Genomic DNA, 6,948 nt, shown 5'->3' with positions numbered 1-6,948 from the left:
GGGATAGCCAGACACTGGCTGAATAGCCTGCCAGCAAACTCTATTGGCAGTTGGGAAAACCTTGAGGATGCATTCCTCGATAACTTCCAAGGTACCTATGTGCGACCACCGGATGCTGATGACTTAAGTCACATTACCCAACAGCCCGGAGAGTCAGCCAGGAAATTCTGGACTCGGTTCCAAACTAAAAAGAACCAAATTGTCGACTGTCCGGACGCCGAGGCCCTAGCGGCCTTTAAGCATAATATCCATGACGAGTGGCTTGCCCGACACCTCGGCCAAGAAAAACCGAAGACCATGGCGGCACTCACGACACTAATGACCCGCTTTTGCGCGGGTGAGGACAGTTGGCTGGCTTGCAGCAACATCGTGCCAGGAAACCCTGGCACCTTAGATACCCGTGACAGTAACGGAAAGCCACGGCGCAATAGACACAAGCATCGAAACAACGACGACAATGCGGAGGATACGGTAGTCAATGCCGGATTCAGCAACTCCAAATCCGGTCAGCGGAAGAACCCGTTCAAAAGAAACAACCCGAGATCGTTCAGTCTGGACCGCATACTCGACCGCTCATGCCAGATTCATGGCAACCCCCGATAAACCAGCCAATCACACTAACAGAGATTGCTGGGTGTTCAAACAGGCCGGCAAGATAAATGCCGAGAACAAGGACAAGGGGCTGCATAGCAATGATGACGCGGACCCCGGCGTCCGAACACTGGAGGACAGAAGAAATCCCCCCCAGGTCAAAACGGTGAACATGATCTATGCCACTCACATCCCCAAACGAGAGCAAAAGCGTGCACTTAGGGACGTCTATGCGATGGAGCCCGTCGCCCCAAAATTCAACCCATGGTCATCCTGCCCGACCACCTTTGATCGTAGGGACCACCCAACCAGCATCCGTCACGGTGGCTCAGCCGCATTGGTCCTTGACCCAATCATCGACGGATTCCACCTCACGCGAGTCCTCATGGATGGTGGCAGCATCCTGAACCTGCTTTATCAGGACACAGTGCGCAAAATGGGCATCGATCCGTCACGGATCAAATCCACCAAAACCACCTTCAAAGGTGTAATTCCTGGGGTAGAGGCCCGCTGCACGGGCTCAATAACACTGGAAGTGGTCTTCGGATCTCCGGATAACTTCCTAAGCGAGGAGTTAATCTTCGATATCGTCCCTTTCCGTAGTGGCTATCATGCACTACTTGGACGAACTGCGTTCGCTCGTTTCAGTGCGGTACCGCACTATGCATACCTCAAGCTCAAGATGCCAGGACCTCGCAGGGTCATAACAGTCAATGAAAACACAGACCGCTCCCTCCGTACGGAAGAGCATACTGCGGCCCTCGCGGCAGAAGTACAAAGCAGCCTCCTCCGACAAAAAGCCAATCCGGCAACGACATCCCCGAACACTATCAAGTGAGTTCGGAGTACCCCGCAACAGGACCGCCAGGCACGCCAGGAGCTCGATTAGCAGCCCGGCCTCCACCCCTGCCCCACTCAAGCGGCGTTAGTGCCACGCGTACATAACTACGCACTCAAGATACCATGGGCATAGGTGGAGGCAGGACGACAATGCGGCCAGAGTGCGGTTAAGCCGCCATGAGGCCCGCATACCATTTTTTCAGGACCCCAGTTTTTGGAAGCCCCTTCAGAGAGATCGGATAACCGGACTCATCATAGAAGGTACACCAAGGAGGCACAGAGGCATCGCACGCAAGGGAATACTCAGGTGGTCTTCTCCAATGATCGTTATACCTGTCCTTACATACACGCATGTAGCCTGCCCTTAGATAGGATATGTTAAATAGTCCTATTTTTTCTGCTTAATGCATCAATTGTACACCTATGTTTTGCCGTATTGTCCAAATAACTTGGAAGTAGTACATAGCGTCAGCTTCTTATTACTATCCTTATATTTTCCGTTGAATATTTATTCAATATTCGCATCCATACACTCTGGTACGGTCAGCTCGCCAGGGGCTTCTTATCAAGCCCCATAAAATGGCAAGAAAAGTCCGAACACTTTCAACAGTGCGGCACCCCGAACTTATAGCATGCATCAGCTCTGAATCATGTCTTGGGTCAATAGTTGGGTTAGCCCGGCTCCCTTGTTTTGGTACCTTACGATCCGTTATATCGGCTAAGGTACCGCAGGGAGAACTACCGCGATTGTGTCCCGGTTCCTCCAGACGAGCACCTCAGTAGAGAAAGCCGAAAACTGACCGCCAAGATGCGGCGAGAGCTGTTCGCTGTTCGCGAGGTAGTAAAATCCCTAAAGATTTTTTCCGCTTAAGGCGAGGAATAGGCCTTGCCCGATTTAGGCGTGTATAATGCCCCAATTCGGCTTTCCGAATACTAGGGGCTTCGCTGAAATTTAAAATTATAGACTTCTATGGCCAAGTGAGAGTTATAAAGCCGAATAGTCCGATTGCCTGGTTCGCTGCGCTAAACACCTCCTTAAAGGACCAATCATTCGGATAAAGAGTGTTTAGGTTTTCCATGAACACCCCAGTACTAGTTACAAGGGGGCGGAAGCCGACGACTGGCCTACTTTCAGGTTTTGATAAACGGCCGCAGAGAAGGTAATATTTTAAATCAAACAAAGCGTTATATAGCGCAATCAAACTCGTCCTCATATTACACAGACGACATGAGTACATTCACTCGAAAATAATGTTCTTAGGACATTCATTCGCCACAAGCCAAGCACCTTTCATAACGCCACTATAATACATCTCGGGGTAGCGATGCTCCTTGCCCTTCGGGGGTCCATCCTTCACGAGCTGCTCAGCATCCAGTTTGCCCCAATGCACCTTCGCGCGGGCAAAGGCCCGTCGGGCACCCTCAATACATACGGACTGCTTTATAACCTCTAGCTGTGGATAGGCATGCACCATCTGCTTCACCAGGCCAAAGTAGCTGCCGGGCAGGGGCTCACTAGGCCACATCCAGACTATGAGGTCCCTCATGGCCTGTTCGGCCGCATTGTGGAGTTACCAACTGCTTCAGTTGGTCACTCAGAGGCATAGGGTGTTCGGCCCCAGTATATTGGGACCAGAACAGCTTCTCCGTAGAGCTCCCCTCTTTAGCGTGATAGAACTCTGCAGCATCCGAAATGCTGCGTGGCAGATCTACGAATGCTCCTGGAGAGCTCCGGATTCGTGTAAGTAAAAGAAATGACTCCTCCACATGCTTGCTTTGCATAAAGAATGCCTTACCCTCCGCTATCATCTTGGCCGCCTGGATTTCCTGGAGGGCCTTTTGGGCTTCGGCCTTGGCGTCGGCCGCGCTCTGGAGGGCCTTTGCAAGCTCAGACGCTTGCGTCTTGTAGTCATGCTCCAGGGAGCTCCTGCTGTACCTCTCCCACCCGAGCATCTTGCTTCTCTCGCTCGGTGCGATCCGTATCCACCTTGGCTTCAGCCGCGGACAGCGCTTCCTTCAGGGCCGCCACTTCGGTTGCGGTCCCCATCAAAAGCCATGATGCTTTTTCTTAGCATCACCAACTTTTTATCCTCTATACGACATATGGACGGGGTTTCTCTTACCTTTGTTCGCCTCGAGCTGCTTCTTCACGAGGCCGAGCTCTTCTTCGGCCTGCCCCAGTTCGCGCTTGAGTCCGGCAACCTCAGTCGTGCGTGCAGCGGCGGTCAGCAGCAGTGCCTGTTTGATTCATTCAGACAAATACCATTAGCTTCCTGCGTTTTTTAGTTGACCCTCCGTTTGGCTATTCTTTCCGAACACCAACCAGAGTATCAGGGGCTACTGTCTATCGGGTGATATTTTCTCACACTTTCTTTACCTCAAAGCCTGTTAGCAGGCTGGTGCAGGCTTCGGTCAAACCGCCCTTGGCGGACCGAACTTTCTCAATCACCGTACCCATAAGTGTATGGTGTTCATCCTCGATGGAAGCGCCTCGAAGCACTTCCAACAAATTATCCGATGCCTCCGGCTGGGCCGAGGTCATCGGCACGGCCTGCTCACCCCCCATCGCGGGGGACTTCCTACTGGAATCCGGAACCTTTGTAGGCTCTGGCACAGTAACCGGCTGGGAGCAAGACTTGCTGTGGCTCCCGTCAGCATAATCCATGGGGTTCTCATCCCCCATGTGTCCGGCACCCGAGATCTTGCCTTCGGGCATCCCCGGAGCCATCGCCTCCTTCTCTGGCATCCTCCGGGACAACACTTCGGTGTCATCCACAGGTCGTGGGGAGGTTGCCGTCAGGAGCGAATTCATCTCCGACTCGGTTAGAGACTCCTCCGAAGAGGACTCCTCGAGATCGGACCCGGCCGGACTGCATAAACATGTCCGGCGTCATTATAAATCATGAGGTCAAAGTCGCACAGAAAGTATTATGGAATGCGGATACTTACGACCTCGCCCGGGGCTTGCCCCTGGGCAGCCACTCCTCGTCGCTGAAAGCAGCGGTAGTGGAGTGATCGGGAAGGGACGCTTTTCCCTTCTTCGGCGTCCCGGCCTCCCCTGACGGGGCAACCATCCTTTTCTTCTCCTCCCTAGCGCGGGGAGGAGGCATTTCTTCATGTTCTCCCCCGTCTTCGGGGGGAGAATCTTCCTCGTCATCTTTAGATGACGACTCTATCACGGCCTTGCGCCTTGGACCTTTTCTGGTCCCCGCGGCCACATTCTTGGACCCTCCGGCCCCCTCAGTTGAGGCGGCCTTCTTCTTCTTCCTCTCCTCCCCTTCATGGGAGGAGTGCTCCTCGTCATCTTCTGGCGAGGCGTCTGGTGCGGCTTCGCGCCGGAGACCCTTACAGGTCCCTGCGGCCTTCTTTTCGGCCCTTTTCTCCGGCACCTCGTAAGGCGCCGGAACCAGCATCTCCACTAGGAGTGCGCTCGCTGGGTCCTCAGACAATGGAGCCGGACAGTTAATCCGCTCCACCATCTCCACCCAATCCTGTTCGATCAATATAGTGACCTAAGAATCCTCCCACAAACATACCAGGAAGGAAATATCTTGCAAATAACCAGAGGACTTACCGGATTGACGAGGTGGTTTGCGCTGAGCCCCCAGTCCTTGGAAAGGGGAGGAGGAACTTCGCCGGTCTTGAATAATACCTTCCAGATTGCTTTGTGCGTTGTGCCGAAGAGCTCTAGCAGCATCTGTTGTTCGGTCGGGTCGAACTCCCACATATCAAATGCCCGTCTTTGACACGGGAGAATCCGGCGAATGAGCATGACCTGGACCACGTTGACAAGCGTGATCTTCTTGTCCCTCATACTTCGGATGCAGGTCTTGAGTCCGACCAGCTCTGTGGGTTCGCCCCAGGCCAGGCCCTTCTTCCCCCAAGAAGTGAGCCGCGTGGGGATTCCGGATCTGAATTTGGGGGCCACCACCCAATCGGCGTTGCGCGGCTCGGTGATGTAGAACCACCCTAATTGCCACCCCTTTACGATCTCCACGACGGAGCCATCAAGCCATGTGACGTTGGGCATTTTGCCCACCATGGCACCTCCGCACTCCGCATGTTGGCCGCTCACGATCCTCGGTTTCACGCAGAAGATCTTCAACCACAGGCCGGAGTGGGGCTTGATGCGGAGGAATGCCTCGCACACGACAATGAACACCGAGATGTTGAGGACGAAATTCGGGGCCAGATCGTGAAAATCTAGCCCATAGTAGTACATAAGCCCGCAGACAAACGGTTGGAGTGGAAATCCTAGTCCATGGACGAAATGAGGGAGAAATACTACTCTCTCCCGAGACTTCGGAGTGGGGGTAATCTGTCCCTCTGCTGGAAGCCTGTGCGCGATATTCTCGGCCAGGTATCCGGCTTCCCGAAGCTTGGTGATGTTCTCCTCTGTGACAGAGGAGGCCATCCACTTGCCTCCCGCTCCAGACATGATGTGATCGTACGGAGAAGGTGAGAACTTGGGAGCTGGAGCTCAAGGGTGCGAGAACGGATGAGCAAAGAAGGAAGAAGGCGTGGGTAAAAATGGGAGATCTCTATCCCTTTATAAAGGCAATGTAGAATGTGCGCCTCCCCACTTGCCTCTCAAAATCTCTTATCTTTCCAAGCGCCTCGATTGATGGCGCTGGTTGGGTTACCCATACCCGTATTAATGGAGATCCCGCGATAAGGGGACACGATCTTTGCTTTGACAGGACGTGCCAAAGAAACCGCCTCACGATGTGTGCGGGAGCAGGTTGTAAAAACGGTTCGAATAAGTTACCGAGCCATGGCATGATGTCACACAACGAGGAACTGTCAGCAGATCGGATTCATGGATTATTATTCTCTCTACGGTGATATATGGAATTTATCTTGCAGAGACGGACACGGTCCTTGTGTTCGAAATTAATTTTGGAGTATTCGGAGGTGGAACCCGCCTCACAATGCCGAAGACAATCTACGCGTCGGACTCATCATCATTGAAGACTGGTTCAGGGGCTACTGAGGGAGTCCTGGATAAGGGGGTGTCCGAATAGTCGGACTATATACTTTGGCCGGACTGTTGGACCGCGAAGATACAAGACTCAAGACTTCATCCCGTGTCCGGATGGGACTTCCCTTGCCGTGGGAGGCAAGCTTTGCGATTCGGATGTAGATCTCCTCCTCTGTAAACCGACTCTGTGTAACCCTAGACCCCTCCGGTGTCTATATAAACCGGAGGGTTTAGTCTGTAGGACAACAACACTCATACCATAGGCTAGCTTCTAGGGTTTAGCCTCTCTGATCTCGTGGTAGATCAACTCTTGTAATACTCATATCATCAAGATCAATCAAGCAAGAGGTAGGGTTTTACCTCCATCGAGAGGGCCCGAACCTGGGTAAAAATCGTGTCCCCAGCCTCCGGTTACCATTAGTCTTAGACGCACAGTTCGGGACCCCCTACCCGAGATCCGCTGGTTTTGACACCGACAATCGGCGCCTCCTCCGTGCCCTTGGAAGAGCGAGGCATCTCGGATCTGGGCGGGAGGG

This window comes from Triticum dicoccoides, chromosome 2B (assembly GCF_002162155.2).
Source record: "Triticum dicoccoides isolate Atlit2015 ecotype Zavitan chromosome 2B, WEW_v2.0, whole genome shotgun sequence".
NCBI classification, from domain to species: domain Eukaryota; kingdom Viridiplantae; phylum Streptophyta; class Magnoliopsida; order Poales; family Poaceae; genus Triticum; species Triticum dicoccoides.
The sequence above is the reverse complement of the archived record's forward strand: the minus strand, read 5'-3'. Positions refer to the sequence as shown.